General features: G+C 38.9%; 1 pseudogene; it reads right to left on the bottom strand.

Annotated features, from left to right (window-relative positions):
- LOC108633451 lies at positions 6,935 to 7,860 on the bottom strand (annotated as a pseudogene).

The raw sequence follows: 19,263 nt of genomic DNA, 5'->3' as shown, positions 1-19,263 counted from the left end.
TTCAGGTCTTGATGGGCTACAGGAAAAGAATCAGCGTAAAGAGGATTCACTCAGTTAGCTACAGATGGATAAAACCGTGGATCCTTTCTCTTGGAAATGTTTTACTTATACCACCAATGGGAAGAATGGATAAACAAAATACCATTGGGGAAGACAAGAGGTGTACCTCACAAAAGATGGTCAAATTAAGGAAAAGTCAAGGGAAGCGAATGAGAGAAACAACAGAGATTTCCTGGAGGTCTTAAAATGTAAAGAGTTTTCTTAATGATACTTTGTATAATTGGTGATTTAACTACTTGCTTGTTAATTTGTTTTCTTCACAAGACCATGAGTCTTTCAAGGCACAGGCTGTGTTTCAGTACTTAGCTTAAAGCCTGGCACATAGAAGGGGCTCAATAAATACCTACCCACCTACACAGTCAGTATCTTCCTAACTGTTTTCACAAGGATCATGCCCCCATCCAATACATTCTCCATACTATGGTCTTTTCAAAACAGAAGATCTCATCATGTCACTTCATTGTTTAAAAAATGGGTCTCTACATACAAATGGCCAGTAGGTGCATGAAAAGATGCTCAGCATTGCTAATTATTAGAGAAATGCTAATCAAAACTGCAATCAAGTACCACCTTACATGAGTAAGAATGCCCACCATTAAAAAGTATACAAAATAATAAATGCTGGGTAGAACATGAAGCAAAAGCTACCCTCTTACACTACTGGTGAGAATGTAAATGGTTGCATCCACTGTGGAAAACAGTATGGAGGTTCCTCCAAAAACTAAAATTAGAGTTGCCATATGACCCAGCAGTTTAACTTCTGGGCATATACCCAGACAAAACAATGATGAAAAATGTCACATGTACCCCTACGTTAATAGAAACACTATTTACAATAACAAAGACATGGAAAAACCTAAATACCTAGTGACAGATGAATGGAGAAAGAAGATGTTGCAAACATAGAACACAATGGAATATTCAGTTCAGTCCAGTTTAGTCACTCAGTCGTGTCTGACTCTTTGGCGACCCCATGAATCGTAGCACGCCAGGCCTCCCTGTCCATCACCAGCTCCTGGAATTTACTCAAACTCATGTCCATCGAGTTGGTGATGCCATCCAGCCATCTCATCCTCTGTCATCCCCTTTTCCTCCTGCCCCCAATCCTTCCCAGCATCAGAGTCTTTTCCAATGAGTCAACTCTCCGCGTGAGGTGGCCAAAGTATTGGAGTTTCAGCTTTAACATCAGTCCTTCCAAAGAACACCCAGGACTGATCTCCTTTAGAATGGACTGATTGGATCTCCTTGCAGTCCAAAGGACTCTCAAGAGTCTTCTCCAACCACAATTCAGAAGCATCAATTCTTCAGTGCTCAGGTTTCTTTACAGTCCAACTCTCACATCCATACATGACCCTGGGAAAACCATAGCCTTGACTATACGGACCTTTGTTGGCAAAGTAATGTCTCTGCTTTTGAATATACTATCTAGGTTGGTCATAACTTTCCTTCTGGGAGCAAGCATCTTTTAATTTCATGGCTGCAATCACCATCTGCAGTAATTTTGGAGCCCAGAAAAATAAAGTCTGCCACTGTTTCCACTGTTTCTCCATATGTTTCCCATGAAGTGACGGGACCAGATGCCATGATCTTCGTTTTCTGAATGTTGAGCTTTAAGCCAACTTTTTCACTCTCCTCTTTCACTTTCATCAAGAGGCTCTTTAGTTCCTGTTCACTTGCTGCCATAAGGGTGGTGTCATGGTAGTTTGCTGCAATTGTAATATGGAGGATGTAGTCACATTTGTTTAAATATTTAGGTTATTTAGTTAATGTTGGTCTCTCTAACAAAATGATAGGATCATTATGTCTGAGATTGAATCAGATTTTCCTCTCCAGTGCTTGGAAATCAAAGTATGGTGTATGTCAGAAAATGAAATAAATGGTAAGTGAAGGTAGGAGAGGACGATGGGTTGTCTTCCCCTAAAAGTATTTCTCCATTTTGAGAATAAAATTTCTTTCCTACAAAAACTGTCCTCATAACATAGGTTGGAAACATAGATTCATCTAATTCCTTCATCAAGTTGAGACCAAGTACGGTAAGTTTTATTTCCTATGAAACGTCCTTCATTTCAGACTGTTTCTCACTTTTTAAATTGTCATTCGTTTTGAGCTTTCTCTAGTCAACTCATTCCCAGTTAGTTTCACCGGCAGCTAACAGACTTTACTGTCTCTACCTCTAGTTGCTAAGTTCCAAGCTGTTAGCATCTGCCTTAAATTTTAGGGCTTCCTTCTTTGGGCTTGACTCTCCCTGGTTTACATCTTTCTAATATCTTGTTTTGTGTTGCATCACATATCCACTGGTGCCTCTGTTTATCAAGAACTTCTGCATCTTCATCCTCCTATCAGTAAGATAGGATTTTCCATTATTCAGCAGCATTCATTCTCCTTTTCTCAATTATAGTATAAATTCCTGGGAGTAGGGACCATGCATGAGTACATGTGTGCTAAGTCACTCAGTCGTGTCTGACTCTTTGCAATCCTATGGATTGTAGCCTGCCAGGCTCCTCTGTCCATGGGATTCTCCAGGCAAGAATACCAGAGTGGGTTGTCATGCCCTCCTCCCGGAGGTCTTCCTGACCTAGGGATTGAAGATACATTGTATCTTCTGCATTTGCAGGCAGGTTCTTTACTACTAGTGTCCCCTGGGAAGCCCAGTAGGGATGACGGTTCTTTACACTATTTTAAGCACCACCTAGGTCATGAGTATATGGTTGTTTTCAAGGATTATTGTTCAGTAGTTGCTCTCAAAACATGAGGACATCTATGTATTTCTCATGTGTGAGTAGAGGAGAAAATGCCCTTTGTGTCAACTACCCTGAAGAGATGAACGGTACTCTGCTTCTTGGAAATAATCAATTACACCTGAATAAAAGTTTTATTTGTGTCTGCTAATAATGAGTTGTGTAAGGTAGATGCTCTTCAACATTTTTGCAGTGTGTGGCATCCATAATCAAAGCCTTATAAGGAATCTTGTGATAGGCACAGTTACATTTTCTTTTCCACTGATAGCATCATTTCTCCCTTGTTTCAACAAACTTTAAATGTTCCAGTGTTAACTGACTCAGGATAAAGAGACTTAACACTTTCCTTTTTCAAGCCGAGCATTTTTAAATATGTTAGAACAGAGATTCTGAAACCTTAGCATGCTTAAGGATCATTTGCTGAGTCAGTGAAGTCCCAGATTCCTAGGATCCACTCGAAGGTTCTGATTGAAGAGTTCTGAGGTGGGACATGAGAATTTGCTTTTCCATCATTCTCCAACATCAGATGATGTGGATGTTATTAATGTGCTGTGTAGAATTCAAATAAAGCAAAATATATTCTTTTATCATCTGTATTGCTCTTTTTTGCTTCATTTTCTCTATCCTTTTTCATTGAGAACTGAAAGATTTCCCACTTTTTACAAGATTAAGTCTTCCTGTACTCCTTTATCTCTTTCAGTTCAGTCACTCAGTTGTGTCCTACTCTTTGGGACCCCATGGACTCTAGCCCGCCAGGTTCCTCTGTCCATGGCATTTTCCAGGCAAGAATACAGGAGTGGGGTGCCATTTCCTTCTCCACTTACCGCTTTAGAATATTACTTCTTCAGCTCAGACAGGGCTATAATTCTCACATTCCAAATCTCTCAGGTTATGCCTTCTTGACTATTACTGAATAGTCTCACTGTTATCATATCCACCTCTAGGTTTATATTATATCCATCTCTCAATTATAGTATAAATGAGAGAATTATACTATTATATATATGTATATATATTTAAAACTCTAGAGAATATATGGGTTGCCTTAGGTCTCAAGACAAGTGTGGCTCAGTACTGAAATTACCCTAATACTGTTTTAACATCTCAAAGTAATGAGGGTTTTCTAACCATCTTTAAAATTTTGGCCTCAGATAGAGCATACCCTCAACCTAGTGAGTCCCTGTAGTCTTCTCCAGATGATGGCCCACTTCTCTGGTTTTAAAGCAAAGTCTTCAAAAAGCTCAGTGTCTCCACTACTTACTGGCAATTACTTTTCAAACCGTTTGCCTTTAATCTTCTCTTGAACTGAGTTCAATCAAACTTTTGGTCTTCCCATTCCACTGAATTCACTCTTGTCAATGTCAAAGTTCAATTCTCAGTCTTTAAATTACTTGACCTCTCAGTAACACTTAACAGACTTGATGCTTTTTTTCTTACCTCAAACATTAAAAAAAAAAACCCCAAACCAAAAAAACCTTGCTTTCAGAATACCCACCCAGCTCTCACTTTCCAGTGCAGACTTGTTTTCAGCCTCATTGGCTGCTTGCTGCTCCTCCTTCTTCTTATTCACTTTGGTACCTCTCCTCTGTTCTGTCTTTTATGCTTCACATATCTATAAACACATAGCTCTCAAATTATACCTTTAATTTCAACTTATTTTTCTAACTCTAGACGTATATATTTAATTTCCAACTAAACATTTCTACCATAGCAGTTTTACCATTTAAGATATGCTCTTTCAGCTAGTTTGATTTATATACTGCCCTGGAAACAGATACACAAATCAAAAGAGACTTTCTATGTTATGTAGCCCACCAAGTACAGAACTTGACCTCTCTATCGTCCACTTTGAAAGCTGATCCCATTACTCCATTTGGCACATGACATCTTCAACCCCTGCCTCTGGTTTCTCTAATCTTTACTCCGTAAGTGATGACCTTAGAAATATTCATTCTATCCAATGTCATTGGTAGGTGGATGGAAAAGAACAAAGAATTTTAGGGCCTTGGAATACTCTGATGTACTAGCTAAAGACAACACATTTAGGAGCTGAGCATTATCAATCTTCATTTCTCTTGGGACCAGAAAGAGTTTGGCCACAAAGGAAATCTTGCTGGCCTTAGAGACTCAGTTCCCATAGTTACTCATTAGTGAAAAACCTAGAGGAATTTTCTGTTGAGAAAGTTTCCTATAGATAGGGTTGAGGATGAAAATTAACAATTAAACTGAAGCCTAACATTGATTTGGAAGTAACTTAGAAAAATTACTTAAAATGCCAAACTTCTACTATTCACTGCTCTGTCTCCTTATGTAAGAGTAACTTGAAGAGACTGATAAGCAGCTACAATAGATCATATATGTCCTTTCATTTTTAGTGCTCTGAACTTTTGTCATAAAATATATTGATGTTTATAAAATTATTTTCATACATCTATTGATAAAGTCATCTCAGTTGAGATCTGAAATATATTAAATGGAGTTAGTGCCTCTCTACTGTACTTTTCCCAATTTCTGAACCACAGAATAATGCAGCTTAATTAAATGTGTTTAAACGTCTGTGTTTTGGGTAACAGTGTGTCATACAGCGGTAGGTAACTATGTGCTCCTCTATAGTTTAGTCTCTATGAAGGTTAGATTATGTAAAAAATTCTGATCCATAGAAATTCTGGTCTGAGATAGTTCAGGGTTAAGATGCCTTCTCCCCATACTCTTTCTTTTGTAAACAAAACTGGAATTGTCACTGTTTAGTCACTAGAACAAAACTGGATCAAAGAAGGTAGAGTTGGAGAACCATGTGAGTAAGATTAGGACCAAATTCTTTGGATCTACAAAAGTGTAAATAGTGTGAATGATCAGTCCATAACCTCAAAATATCCTCCTATATTCTTAGCTGTATATATCTCTATTTTACTTATTTATTATTACTATTATTTATCTGTGATTGTGCTGCCCAGCTTGTGGAATCTTAGTTCCCTAACCAGGGATTGAACCCCGGCCCTTGGCAGTGGAAGTGCATAGTCCTAACCACTGCAGGGACACCAGGGAATCCTGTATCTCTAATAGTTGTAAGTGCTGGCACTCCCCATGGTTTCAGGTCCAGCGACACTTCCAAGAACTTAGAAAGTGAGGAACACAGTAATTCTTGTCTATTAACTCCAAAAATACTTCAGCAATTACTATTTAATAGCTTTTACTTAGTATAAGCTTGATGACAGGTAAGGAAAACGAAAAATTTTGGATGAGTTCTTCATATTTCACCGATATTACATGATATTATATCACACTGTAATATGTGAAAGTAAATATAGAAATAAAAAAGAAAATATATTAAAAGGAAAAGTCTTGAAACTCAATTTTCAAGAGACCCAAAATTGAGGATAAAATATACCAATGGGCAAGAAAGGTATTCCTGAGATTTTTTTTAAAGCTGCCTCCACTTATAACAATATTTTACAGCCATCTTTGACAGGTGGTCCAATTGACTTATAAAACACATTTGGAGTCAGAGTTCACAAAATTCTTTAGATAAACCATTGGTTATTTTATCTCTGTTAATTAATACTTAAAATATTTTTTGCTTTAATTACTTACTTGCTTCCAGATTGGAGAAAAACAAATCATGACATATATGATTTATCACTTAAGAATATCCTTTGGCTCGTATGTGAGTTACCATTTATTTTTCCAATTAAGTAATCAGGGCCATTAATTCAATACCATAAAATATTACAGCATAAGACTTTCATTGTTCACATTTTGATATATAAACTTACAGGGAACACACAAGTAAATACACCTAAATACTATTCAATTACAGAGTTCATGGGTAACTAAGACAAATTTCTGTATCTAATTTTATTCAAGAGCACGAAAGAATACATAACAAATCAGTTTCATCAGTTGATATCCCGCAAACAGATTCAGCATTAAGATTTCATGTCTGTTTGTTTAAGTTTCCATTATATTATCTAGAAATGCATTATTTAACAAAATATACTGGACTTACCCTCTTACATTTCCTTTATACACTTCGTTCTGTTTTTACAATTAGTAAACAATTAGAAAAGCAGTATGACTTCACATGTCAATTTTCTCTTTGCCCCTTTATGCCTCAGAAGAATTCTCTGGACTTCAAGTCAGAGTCTTCTACTGATCCCTCTCCTCAAGGCCCCCTTCACTTCCTTATTCCTCAAAGTATAGATCAGTGGATTTAGTACAGGGGTGACCACGCTGTACATAATGGCAATGATCCATTCCTGCTCCACAGAGCTACCTATGGCAGGATGAATTTAAGTGAAAACTATGGGAGCGTAGAAAAGAACAACTACCATGAAGTGGGAGACACAAGTAGACAGTGCTTTATGGAGCATGCTGCAAGAGTGGGTCTTGAAAAAAAGATAGATAATAATGTAGGAATAGTATAGAAGTGTTAGAAAAAATGGGCCAATGGCAAAGGTCCCGTGACAGTATTGAGCAGCCACTCATTAAGGTCAGTGCTCCTGCAGGCCAACTCCAACAATGGCTTAACATCACAGAAGAAGTGTTGGATATGGTTGGAACCACAGAAGTTTAAGCAAGAGGTCATTACTGAGTGCAGCAGGGCATGGAAAAACCCAATAACCCAGACAATGACAGCCATCTGGACAAAGACCTGATGACTCATGATAAGAAGGTAACGAAGTGGTTTGCACATAGCCACAAAGTGGTCAAAAACCATCAGTGCCAGCAACAGGGACTCTGTGCTGCCCAGGAAGTGGAAGAAATGAAGCTGGCTTATGCATCCCAAGAAAGAAATTGCTTTGTGTGTAGAGAGGAAGTTCTCCAGCATCTTTGGCAGAGTCACCGTGGAGTTGCAGATATCTAGACATGACAGGTTTCCCAGGAAAAAATACATAGGAGAATGGAGTCTTGGATCAGAGATGACAACCATCAGGGTGGCTGCATTCCCAGCCACATTGACAATGTAATTTGCAAGGAAGACCACAAAGAGAACAGGCTGCAGTACTTGAATATCTGTCACTCCTAGGAGGAGAAATTCAGTGACTGAGGTTTGATTCAGCATCACTTGAAAGAAAAGACAAAATAACATATGGAATGCAATCTCTGATGGGAACAGAGTCCCACAGCTGAGGATTTTCCCATCTAGACAATAATATTTGGGGGAACATTGCTATTTAAATAAGGTCATGTGTTGGTTATGGACTGTTACTCAAATATTTTAAGAATTAGATTTATCATTAATATTTTTCTTTCTTCCAGGATTTCGCTAGACTATCATCTTCTCAGATACAACTTGCCTTTTATTGTCCTAAATCAACTCCAAAAGCAGGGAAATTTTTAAGCACTCCACCACAGTGCTATCTCTTGACCTAGGAAGAAACCATCTGAAGTTTTAACTTAAGAAAAATAGACAATGAGAGAATAATAAGAGCTATAAGGAAATCTGAATAGAGAGGCAGACATTGGAGCACTTGCTATAAAAAGGAATCATTCAAAATCTGGGAAATCTATGAAAGGAGAAAGATTTGATTTGACTAGAATAAAAATGTGTATCAAGTAGGGAACATTTCCAGAGATCCCATGGTATTATCACTTTTGTAGCTAGAGAAAATTTTGAGAAATTATCTAACCTTTATTACATCTTTGTTGCAGCCTGGCAGGGCAGGGATCAGAACCTGCCCCATGACAGGAGTGTGAGGCAACCCGCCTCCGCCCCCCCCCCCCCCCCCCCCCCCCCGCCATTGTCCTAGTAAGCATGCCCAAAGGGCATATGTGGAGCTGGACGTGCTCTCTGCTCCGCTTCACTGGCTGCCCCTGTGTCCGTCCTCATGGAAACAAAGCAAGATGTTCCCGATTAACAGCAGAGCCTTAATTTTACTCCCTCTTGATGGTGCACTGATCAAACCCCCCAGTATAGCTATTTCCTAATGATCTCATGTGCCTTCTGCCAATAAAAGTGCGGGCTGAAAGGAGCCATTTTGTCTTCCTGCCATGGAGAGCAGGAAGGCCCCCTGACTCCCAGCTTACCAAATTATATGTATCTGTCTTTTCATTACACGGCTCCCCACCCTCTGGTTTCAGGTCTTTCTCACCCGCTGTGCTGGACGCTGCACATCTTTTTTGTAAAGATGGCTTCAGGAATTCTGAGTAGCCTTCCTTGATAGCCATGTATATTTTGTATACTGTTAAACTTTATCACTCCTGATCAAGATACGAATGTCAAACATCGTTTTTGGTTCTCTACTTGCAAAAAAATTATATTAAAAAATTCACTTGGGGGCAAAATCTTTCCTTAACATTTAAAGAGAGATTTTCTGTACCAAACATTTATTTTATTGCATCTTAAATATTTATCGATTACATATTTACGTTGGAGACTATCTAGAGATATGGCAATAAAAATGTAGGCAACAGAGTCTTTATAATCCACAAAGACAAGGTTCATGGTAAGGTAGGAAACCGGTCTAAATCCTTGACTTGTGAATTTAATAGGGCAAGAAGACAGAGAATATGGGCAACTCCCCAGCCTGTCTCCTAGTTCATTCTTCTACCTGATTGAGTGTTCTAATTCACAGCTAAGAAGGCTTATCAGATTGACACTTCTGAAAAGTAAATAGTAGAAAAAAAATTTTTTTTTAAATTTTATTTTACTTTACAATACTGTATTGGTTTTGCCATACATTGACATGAATCCGCCACGGGTGTATACGAGCTCCCAATCCTGAACCCCCCCTCCCACCTCCCACCCCATATGCTCTCTCTGGATCATCCCCATGCACCAGCCCCAAGCATCCTGTATCCTGTATCAGACATAGACTGGCGCTTCCTTTCTTACGTGATAGTATACATATTTCAATGCCATTCTCCCAAATCATCCCTCCCTCTCCCTCTCCCTCAGAGTCCAAAAGTCCGTTCTATACATCTGTGTCTCTTTTGCTGTCTCACATACAGGGTCATCATTACCATCTTTCTAAATTCCATATATAAGTGTCAGTATACTGTACTGGTGTTTTTCTTTCTGGCTTACTTCACTCTGTATACTCAGCTCCAGTTTCATCCATCTCATTAGAACTGATTCAGATGTATTCTTTTTTTTTTTTTTTTTTTTTTGGAATTTCACTTTTGCTCCAGGGAGCATTTTAATTTATTTAATCTATTTTTATTTTTATTTTTTTTTAGTTTTTTATTATTTAAATGTTAAAATCTTTAATTCTCACATGCGTTCCCAAACATGAACCCCCCTCCCACCTCCCTCACCACAACATCTCTCTGGGTCATCCCCATGCACCAGCCCCAAGCATGCTGTATCCTGCGTCAGACATAGACTGGCGATTCAATTCTTACATGATAGTATACATGTTAAAATGCCATTCTCCCAAATCATCCCACCCTCTCCCTCTCCCTCTGAGTCCAAAAGTCCGTTATATACATCTGTGTCTTTTTTCCTGTCTTGCATACAGGGTCGTCATTACCATCTTTCTAAATTCCATATATATGTGTTAGTATACTGTATTGGTGTTTTTCTTTCTGGCTTACTTCACTCTGTATAATCGGCTCCAGTTTCATCCATCTCATCAGAACTGATTCAAATGAATTCTTTTTAATGGCTGAGTAATACTCCATTGTGTATATGTACCACTGCTTTCTTATCCATTCATCTGCTGATGGACATCTAGGTTGTTTCCATGTCCTGGCTATTATAAACAGTGCTGCGATGAACATTGGGGTACATGTGTCTCTTTCAATTCTGGTTTCCTCGGTGTGTATGCCCAGCAGTGGGATTGCTGGGTCATAAGGTAGTTCTATTTGCAATTTTTAAAGGAATCTCCACACTGTTTTCCATAGTGGCTGTACTAGTTTGCATTCCCACCAACAATGTAGGAGGGTTCCCTTTTCTCCACACCCTCTACAGCATTTATTGCTTGCAGATTTTTGGATCGCAGCCATTCTGACTGGTGTGAAGTGGTACCTCATTGTGGTTTTGATTTGCATTTCTCTAATAATGAGTGATGTTGAGCATCTTTTCATGTGTTTGTTAGCCATCCGTATGTCTTCTTTGGAGAAATGTCTATTTAGTTCTTTGGCCCATTTTTTGATTGGGTCATTTATTTTTCTGGAATTGAGCTGCATAAGTTGCTTGTATACTTTTAAGATTAGTTGTTTGTCAGTTGTTTCATTTGCTATTATTTTCTCCCATTCAGAAGGCTGTCTTTTCACCTTGCTTATATTTTCCTTTGTTGTGCAGAAGCTTTTAATTTTAATTAGATCCCATTTGTTTATTTTTGCTTTTATTTCCAGAATTCTGGGAGGTGGATCATAGAGGATCCTGCTGTGATTTATGTCTGAGAGTGTTTTGCCTATGTTCTCCTCTAGGAGTTTTATAGTTTCTGGTCTTACATTTAGATCTTTAATCCATTTTGAGTTTATTTTTGTGTGCGGTGTTAGAAAGTGATCTAGTTTCATTCTTTTACAAGTGGTTGACCAGTTTTCCCAGCACCACTTGTTAAAGAGATTGTCTTTACTCCATTGTATATTCTTGCCTCCTTTGTCAAAGATAAGGTGTCCATATGTGTGTGGATTTATCTCTGCGCTTTCTATTTTGTTCCATTGATCTATATGTCTGTCTTTGTGCCAGTACCATACTGTCTTGATGACTGTGGCTTTGTAGTAGAGCCTGAAGTCAGGCAAGTTGATTCCTCCAGTTCCATTCTTCTTTCTCAAGATTGCTTTGGCTAATTCGAGGTTTTTTGTATTTCCATACAAATCTTGAAATTATTTGTTCTAGTTCTGTGAAAAATGTGGCTGGTAGCTTGATAGGGATTGCATTGAATTTGTAAATTGCTTTGGGTAGTATACTCATTTTCACTATATTGATTCTTCCGATCCATGAACATGGTATATTTCTCCATCTATTAGTGTCCTCTTTGATTTCTTTCATCAGTGTTTTATAGTTTTCTATGTATAGGTCTTTAGTTTCTTTATGTAGATATATTCCTAAGTATTTTATTCTTTTCGTTGCAATGGTGAATGGAATTGTTTCCTTAATTTCTTTTTCTACTTTCTCATTATTCATGTATAGGAATGCAAGGGATTTCTGTGTGTTGATTTTATATCCTGCAACTTTACTATATTCATTGATGAGCTCTAGTAATTTTCTGGTGGAGTCTTTAGGGTTTTCCATGTAGAGGATCATGTCATCTGCAAACAGTGAGAGTTTTACTTCTTCTTTTCCAATTTGGATTCCTTTTATTTCTTTTTCTGGTCTTATTTCTGTGGCCAAAACTTCCAGAACTATGTTGAATAGTAGCGGTGAAAGTGGACACCCTTGTCTTGTTCCTGACTTTAGGGGGAATGCTTTCAATTTTTCACCATTGAGGATAATGTTTGCTGTGGGTTTGTCATATATAGCTTTTATTATGTTGAGGTATGTTCCTTCTATTCCTGCTTTCTGGAGAGTTTTAATCATAAATGGATGTTGAATTTTGTCAAAGGACTTCTCTGCATCTGTTGAGATAATCATATGGTTTTTATTTTTCAATTTGTTAATGTGGTGAATTACATTGATTGATTTGCGGATATTGAAGAATCCTTGCATCCCTGGGATAAAGCCCACTTGGTCATGGTGTATGATCTTTTTAATGTGTTGTTGGATTCTGATTGCTAGAATTTTGTTGAGGATTTTTGCATCTATGTTCATCAGTGATATTGGCCTGTAGTTTTCTTTTTTTGTGACATCTTTGTCAGGTTTTGGTACTAGGGTGATGGTGGCCTCATGGAATGAGTTTGGAAGTTTACCTTCCTCTGCAATTTTCTGGAAGAGTTTGAGGAGGATAGGTGTTAGCTCTTCTCGAAATTTTTGGTAGAATTCAGCTGTGAAGCCGTCTGGACCTGGGCTTTTGTTTGCTGGAAGATTTCTGATTACAGTTTCAATTTCCGTGCTTGTGATGAGTCTGTTAAGATTTTCTATTTCTTCCTGGTTCAGTTTTGGAAAATTGTACTTTTCTAAGAATTTGTCCATTTCTTCCACGTTGTCCATTTTATTGGCATACAACTGCTGATAGTAGTCTCTGATGATCCTTTGTATTTCTGTGTTGTCTGTTGTGATCTCTCCATTTTCATTTCTAATTTTATTGATTTGATTTTTCTCTCTTTGCTTCTTGATGAGTCTGGCTAATGGTTTGTCAATTTTATTTATCCTTTCAAAGAACCAGCTTTTGGCTTTGTTGATTTTTGCTATGGTCTCTTTTGTTTCTTTTGCATTTATTTCTGCCCTAATTTTTAAGATTTCTTTCCTTCTACTAACTCTGGGGTTCTCCAATTCTTCCTTTTTTAGTTGCTTTAGTTGTAGAGTTAGGTTATTTATTTGACTTTTTTCTTGTTTCTTGAGGTATGCCTGTATTGCTATGAACTTTCCTCTTAGCACTGCTTTCATAGTGCCCCACAGGTTTTGGGTTGTTGTGTTTTCATTTTCATTCGTTTCTATGCATATTTTGATTTCTTTTTTGATTTCTTCTGTGATTTGTTGGTTATTCAGAAGTGTGTTGTTCAACCTCCATATGTTGGAATTTTTAATAGTTTTTCTCCTGTAATTGAGATCTAATCTTAATGCATTATGGTCAGAAAAGATGCTTGGAATGATTTTGATTTTTTTGAATTTATCAAGGTTAGATTTATGGCCCAGGATGTGATCTATCCTGGAGAAGGTTCCATGAGCACTTGAGAAAAAGGTGAAATTCATTGTTTTGGGGTGAAATGTCCTATAGATATCAATTAGGTCTAACTGATCTAATGTATCATTTGAAGTTTGCGTTTCTTTGTTAATTTTCTGTTTAGTTGATCTGTCCATAGGTGTGAGTGGGGTATTAAAGTCTCCCACTATTATTGTGTTATTGTTGATTTCCCCTTTCATACTTGTCAGCATTTGTCTTACATATTGCCGTGCTCCTATATTGGGTGCATATATATTTATAATTGTTATATCTTCTTCTTGGATTGTTCCTTTGATCATTATGTAGTGGCCTTCCTTGTCTCTTTTCACAGCCTTTGTTTTAAAGTCTATTTTATCGGATATGAGTATTGCCACTCCCTCTTTCTTTTGGTCTCTATTTGCGTGGTATATCTTTTTCCAGCCCTTCACTTTCAGTCTGTATGTGTCCCTTGTTTTGAGGTGGGTCTCTTGTAAGCAGCATATAGAGGGGTCTTGTTTTTATATCCATTCAGCCAGTCTTTGTCTTTTGGTTGGGGCGTTCAACCCATTTACGTTTAAGGTAATTATTGATAAGTATGATCCCATTACCATTTACTTTATTGTTTTGGGTTCGGGTTTATACACCCTTTTCGTGTTTCCTGTCTAGAGAATATCCTTTTGAATTTGTTGGAGAGCTGGTTTGGTGGTGCTGAATTCTCTCAGGTTTTGCTTGTCTGTAAAGCTTTTGATTTCTCCTTCGTATATGAATGAGATCCTTGCTGGGTACAGTAATCTGGGCTGTAGGTTATTTTCTTTCATCGCTTTAAGTATGTCTTGCCATTCCCTCCTGGCCTGAAGAGTTTCTATTGAAAGATCAGCTGTTATCCTCATGGGAATCCCCTTGTGTGTTATTTGTTGTTTTTCCCTTGCTGCTTTTAATATTTCTTCTTTGTGTTTGATCTTTGTTAATTTGATTAATATGTGTCTTGGGGTGTTTCGCCTTGGGTTTATCCTATTTGGAACTCTCTGTGTTTCTTGGACTTGGGTGATTATTTCCTTCCCCATTTTAGGGAAGTTTTCAACTATTATCTCCTCAAGGATTTTCTCGTGATCTTTCTTTCTGTCTTCTTCTTCTGGGACTCCTATAATTCGAATGTTGGAGCGTTTCATATTGTCCTGGAGGTCTCTGAGATTGTCCTCATTTCTTTTAATTCGTTTTTCTTGTTTCCTCTCTGATTCATTTATTTCTACCATTCTATCTTCTATTTCACTAATCCTATCTTCTGCCTCCATTATTCTAATATTTGTTGCCTCCAGAGTGTTTCTGATCTCATTTATTGCATTATTCATTATATTTTGACTCTTTTTTATTTCTTCTAGTCCTTGTTAAAGCTTTCTTGCATCTTCTCAATCCTTGTCTCTAGGCTATTTATCTGTGATTCCATTTTGATTTCAAGATTTTGGGTCATTTTCACTATCAATATTCAGAATTCCTTCTCCGGTAGATTCCCTACTTCTTCCTCTTTTGTTTGGTTTGGTGGGCAACTCTCCTGTTCCTTTACCTGCTGAGTATTCCTCTGTCTCTTCATCTTGGTTATATTGCTGCGTTTGGGGTGGTCTTTTTATATTCTGGTAATTTGTGGAGTTCTCTTTATTATGGAGCTTCCTCACTTTGGGTGGGGTTCTATCAGTGGCTTGTCAAGGTTTCCTGGTTAGGGAGGCTTGTGTTGGAGTTTTGGTGGGTGGAGCTGGGTTTCTTCTCTCTGGAGTGCAGTGGAGTGACCCGTAATGGGTTATGAGACATCAAAGGTTTTGGGATAATTTTGAGCTGCCTGTATATTGAAGCTCAGGGGAATGTTCCTGTGTTGCTGGAGAATTTGAGTGGTATGTCTTGTTTTGGAACTTGTTGGCCCTTGGGTGGAGCTTGGTTTCGGTGTATGTATGAAGGCATTTGATGAGCTCCTATTGCTTAATGTTCCCTGAATTCAGAGTTCTCTAATGTTTTCAGGCTTTGGATTTAAGCCTCCTGCTTCTGGTTTTCAGTTTTATTTTTACAGTAGCCTCTAGACTTCTCCATCTGTACAGCACCAATGATAAAACTTCTAGGTTAAAGATGAAAAGTTTCTCCACATTGAGGGACACTCAGAGAGGTTCACTGTGTTACAAGAAGAAGAGAAGATGGAGGCGGTAGTTAGAGGTAACTGGAATGAGATGTGGTGAGATCAAAAGAGGAGAGAGCAAGCTAGCCAGTAGTCACTTCCTTATGTGTGCTCTATAGTCTGGACAGCTCAGAGGTATTTACAGAGTTATACGGGGAAGAGGAGAGAGAGGAAGTAGACAGAGGTGACCAGGAGGATAAGAGAGAGCAATGAGAAGGAGAGAGACAAATCCTGCCAGTAACCAGTTCCTTAGGTGTTCTCCACCGTCTGGAACACACAGAGATTCACAGAGTTGGATAGAGAAGAGATGGGGGAGAAAAGAGACAGAGGCCACCTGGTGGAGAAAAAGGAGAGTCCAGAGGAGGAGAGAGTGGTCAAGCCAGTAATCTCGCTCTCAGGTAAACTTGGGTAGTGAAGTTTGGGTTTTTAAATGTACAAAATTGACAACAAAAACCTAAGAGCAAAGATTAAAAATCTAGAGTAGAGGTTGGATTTTCAAAGATACAGTATTAAAGAAAAGAAGAAGGAAAAAGGAAGAAAGAAAAGAAAAAAAGAATTATTAACAAACAAACAAACAAACAAAAAACCACCAACAACCATCCAAAGACTATATATGGTGTTTGCCTTAGAAAAAAAAAAAGTCTTCCTTTTTTTAAATAGTAATAATAGGTTATATAAATAAAAATTAGAGGAGAAATAGAAGACTTAACAATTAAAAAAAGTTAGAAAAAAAAGAAAAAAAAAACAAAAAACAGAAAAAAAAAAAGAATAAAGGAAAAGGAATGATTTTAAAAATAGTAAAAATATAACTGGCCCTTCTCTGGTGTTATGGGCCATGTGGGATCACTTCCAAGGTGGTTCCCTCTGTTTAACTTCTTCTGTTCGCTGGTTTTTCAGGCTCACTAGTTCAGTCACGCTGTGGGGAGGGGGGATGCTGCAAACAAATAGCACTGTCATGTGCACAGTGTCTCAGCCCCGCTGGACCTGTCCCTTCTCATGGCGCACAAACCGCTCCGGCTCTAGGATGCTCAGCCGGGAACCGGCCCTAGGCTGCGTGCACTTCCCCGGTCCAAGCCGCTCAGGTTCGGCGCTCAGGCAGCCCTCAGAGGCACAGATTCGGCTGGGACTGCGCTTTGTGCCCTTCCCGGGTCCGGGTAGCTCAGGAGTTTGGCGAGCGCGATCGCTGCGGCTTGTCACCTTTTCTGCCGCTGCTGCTCAGCTTTCTGGGTGGACCGCTGGCGCCCCCTGTGAGGCAGATTGTGACTGTCCAGCACCCCCAGAAGTCTTAGCAAAGGAGCCTGCTTGCAGTTAGGTAAGTAAAGTCTCTCCGGGTCTGCAATTGCCCCTTTTAGTCCTTACGGCTCTGGCTGCCTGTCCCCGGCGGGGGATGGTCTGCAGCCGGCTTTTTCCGTTCCGTCCTTTGTTCTGTGCTCGGTCCTGGCGGTGTCTTATGTTCGAGCTTTTCGCGTGGTAGCTATCCCACAGTCTGGTTTGCTAGCCCAAGTTAGATCGTTCTGGTTGCGCGTGGGGCGTTCCTGCCCGATTCTTACAAAGCTCTGCAGCCCTCGCCTCCCGCGCGTCCCGGCCCTGCCCCCACTTCCCAATGGTGGATGCAGGCGTCTGTGCTGCTTTTCCGCTGGGGGAGTTACTGTTGGGCTTGTAATCTGTTGGTTTTAATTATTTATCTATTTTTCCTTCCTATTATGTTGCCCTCTGTGTTTCCAAGGCTCGCCACAGACTCAGCAGGGAGAGTGTTTCCTGGTGTTTGGAAACCTCTCTTCTTAAAATTCCCTTCCCGGGACGGGCTTCCCTTCCCAGGACGGAGCTCCCTCCCCACCTCCTTTGTCTCCTTTTTCATCTTTTATATTTTTCCCTACCTGTTTTTGAAGACAATGGTCTGCTTTTCTGGTTGCCTGATGTCCTCTGCCAGCCTACAGAAGTTGTTTTGTGGAGTTTGCTCAGCGTTGAAATGTTCCTTTGAGGAATTTGTGAGGGAGAAAGTGGTCTTCCCGTCCTATTCCTCCACCATCTTTCCCTAATTCCCTGGATGTATTCTTTTTAATGGCTGAGTAATACTCCATTGTGTATATGTACCACAGCTTTCTTATCCATTCATCTGCTGATGGACATCTAGGTTGTTTCCATGTCCTGGCTATTATAAACGGTGCTGCAATGAACATTGGGGTACATGTGTCTCTTTCAATTCTGGTTTCCTCAGTGTGTATGCCCAGAAGTGGGATTGCTGGGTCATAAGACAGTTCTATTTGCAATTTTTTAAGGAATCTCCACAGTGTTCTCCATAGTGGCTGTACTAGTTTGCATTCCCACCAACAGTGTAAGCAGATCATTGGCTTCAGAAACAGGTAGGAAAAAATATAAAAGACAAAAAAAGAGACAAAGGAGGTAGGGAGGGAGCTCCGTCCCGGGAAGGGAGTCCTGTCCTGGGAAGAGACTCTTAAGAAGAGAGGTTTCTAAACACCAGGAAACATTCTTGCTGCCGAGTCTGTGCCAAGCCTTGGAAGCACAGAGGGCAACATAACAGGAAGGAAAAATAAATAAATAATTAAAACCAACAGAAAAATTTTTGCAAAATAAAGAGTAGAAAAATATTTGATGTGATAGTTTATACTGGAATTACAGCATAAGCTCTTCATCTTCTGAAACCTCTTCTTTCTGAAATTCTGCCTGTCTTTTATGATCCACAGATCTTTATATATTCAAAGCCTGAGAGAGAGTGTCCCTGGGGTTTGGGAGGATTATTGAAAGAATAAACAAGTTACCTTTCTATACCTGCAATATAAGAGAATTCTCCTTGGGGAATTTCTATCTTGAGTTCCAGGTTTTCCTTTATTTTCCTTCCTTACTCTGTTTCTTTCTTAGTTTCATAACCACAGACAGTACAGTTGTCAAGGGCCTCAGGATTTCTTTAATTACCTTTCATTTGCTGGGACAGAGATTTGGATACACTTTCTCATGTTGAGGACTTCCATGGAAAAATGGAAGGAGATCGGGCAAGGACAGTTAAGGAATGAGGGCCAGTCATATCCCATTGATCCATACAGAAAATTGATCATCATTAAAATATTATACTCATTTATTACTGTGATTCTACGGAAAACAAAAAAGAGGACTAGGAAGAAGTAGTATTGCTTTGGTGCCTTCTAAATCTGACTATTCACCGCTGGTAGTAACATTTAAATATTTTCTTTAATTTTGGGATCCTCAAAGCTCACATTTATCTCTAGGAGACTGAGGCTGGTCTCTCCAATGTGTGTCTTCACTTATTGCTGTACCCTTTAGGTAACAATATTCTTTCTGCTTCATCCAAGGAATACCTATATGCAATCTGACATGGATCCAAGCATTCTAATTATTGTTGTAAATGCCATGTACTTTGTCCATCTATCACAGTTCATTTTTGTTGCATTGCAGTTCATTATATATTCATCACAACAATTGCTTGTTATAGTATGCCATGAATATAATATAAATAATTAATTATTGTGTGCTCATTGTTTAAGTTATTGTTCTGATTTCACATGTTCGTATTTCTGTCCTTCCTTGACAATCTCTGCATCTTTAAAGGGATGCCAAAATTGCCTGAAGACTCCCTCTCTAC

This window comes from Capra hircus, chromosome 23 (assembly GCF_001704415.2).
Source record: "Capra hircus breed San Clemente chromosome 23, ASM170441v1, whole genome shotgun sequence".
Taxonomy (NCBI): domain Eukaryota; kingdom Metazoa; phylum Chordata; class Mammalia; order Artiodactyla; family Bovidae; genus Capra; species Capra hircus.
The sequence above is the reverse complement of the archived record's forward strand: the minus strand, read 5'-3'. Positions and strand labels throughout refer to the sequence as shown.